The sequence below is a fragment of the Octopus bimaculoides genome, chromosome 30, assembly GCF_001194135.2.
Source record: "Octopus bimaculoides isolate UCB-OBI-ISO-001 chromosome 30, ASM119413v2, whole genome shotgun sequence".
Lineage (NCBI taxonomy): Eukaryota > Metazoa > Mollusca > Cephalopoda > Octopoda > Octopodidae > Octopus > Octopus bimaculoides.
The window spans coordinates 3,236,179-3,238,018 of record NC_069010.1 but is presented as its reverse complement, the minus strand read 5'-3'; the positions used below and the strand labels follow the sequence as shown (position 1 = coordinate 3,238,018).

Genomic DNA, 1,840 nt, shown 5'->3' with positions numbered 1-1,840 from the left:
AAAGTGTTTTGCGTAGGATGTGTGCAGTGCCCAGTAGTGCAATTTTCTGTATGTTATATATATTTGTAAGTCCTGGTGTTTTTGTTATGTATTTGTCTGAATAATTTTTTTATTATACCTAAGGCACCTACTATGATAGGAATTGTTTCTGTTTTTAGATTCCACATTCGAGTTACCTCTATTTCCAGGTCTTTGTATTTTGAAAGTTTTTCCATTTCTTTTAGGGAAACGTTGTCATCTGCTGGTATTGATACATCAATTAGAAAGCATTTTTTTCTTCATGATCTTTGACAACTATATCTGGTCTATTTGCCTTAATTTCTCTATTATTATTATTATTATTATTATTATTATTATTATTATTATTAAGGTGGTGACTTTCCCCTCCCCTCAAAATTGCTGGCCTTGTGCTACAAGTTGAAAGCAATATGTTGGAATAAATGATAGGATTAATTTAATGGTAGATTTTCTGGATTTGATCTGACCTGAGCTTATACAACAAAAAGAATAAGTACAACATTAACAATAATATTAACAGCAAAGACAACAACAAGAACATTACCTGTGTGGTCTTGTAATGTATCATTCGGATTTTGTCCCATCGAACCAAGCGTTCGTACATTATTGTACATACGTTTGCAAAGTGATTTTTCTCTTTCATCGCTGGTTAGCTTACAATAATTTAAGAAAAAAAAACAAAAAAAAACAAATGTAAGTAAATATAAATAAATAAAATGATCAACGTAAGATGTGATTATCATTTAATCTGAAGAATAGGAAGAAGAAGACGAAGAAGACGACGAAGACGAAGAAGAAGAAGAAGAAAATAACACTAAGAACACGTCTATAAACAAAAGCCGAAAAATAAAAATAAAACAACTGTTTCGATTATAAAAACAGAAATTATAACAACACTAACAACAACACCACCAGCAACACCAACAACAAAACCGAGAGTCAAACGATTAATAGAAGCTAAAAAGACCGGAAGTTAAAGTTTATCTTACCAATAAACCTCCTTATCGCAGAAACTCCACATCTACAATTACAACAGAAATGGTTTTCCCCATAATTTTTTTTCTGGTTTTTCTTTCTTTATTTTTCCTTTTTTTTATATTTCTTACTATATTTTACGAATTAATCCATTATTTCCTCTGCAAAAACAATTCATACCAACATTCTACTTTCACTTTCTACTTTCACTTTCTACGTTTCACATTCCTTATCTTTACATATTATTCTCTTGAAATTTCTATCTTTCCTTTCTTTCTGTTTTTTTTTTTTTGCCTTTGATTTGTTTTCTTCTTTCTCTTCTTTACCCTCACTCTTTCACTTTCTTTCTGTCTTCTTGAAAAGTTTTCAATCTTTCTCCATTTCTATCAATCTCTCTTTCAATTTCTTTGCTTTCTTGCCTTCTTTCTTAATTTTCCTGTCACTCTTTCCCCCCGTTCTTCTTTTTTCTGTTTTTCTTTCTTTCTTTCCGTCTGTCTCTCTTTCAATTGCTTTCTATATCTTTGCCTTTTCTCTACCTTTTTTTCCATTTTCTCCTCAACATTTCTTATCTCATCTTATTTTGCCATTCTTTTTGTCATTTGGAGATGTTTATATATATATATATATATATATATATACACACATATATACATACATACACATGTAGCTATATATGTTTATACATATACATACATATGCCTATATACATATACATACACGCACATATATATATATTACTTGATTTATACATTTATTCTTATTCTTTCCTTCATTACACAAATCAGTTGATGGTTCTTTATCTCTCTCTCTCTCTATATATATATATATATGTATATATATATATATA

General features: G+C 29.1%; 2 protein-coding genes across 3 annotated transcripts in view; one reads left to right on the top strand and one right to left on the bottom strand.

Moving 5' to 3' along the window:
* Positions 1–1,840, top strand: part of LOC106874339 (sodium-dependent dopamine transporter) — a 125,646-nt gene that overhangs the window by 2,315 nt on the left and 121,491 nt on the right. The window lies entirely within an intron of this gene.
* The window catches only part of LOC106880821 (damage-control phosphatase ARMT1), a 246,782-nt gene that overhangs the window by 144,677 nt on the left and 100,265 nt on the right, over positions 1–1,840 (bottom strand). Inside the window, exon 2 of the mRNA XM_052978191.1 lies at positions 563–671. The gene's annotated coding sequence lies outside the window, so the exon portion shown is untranslated. The remainder of the gene's footprint in view (positions 1–562; positions 672–1,840) is intronic.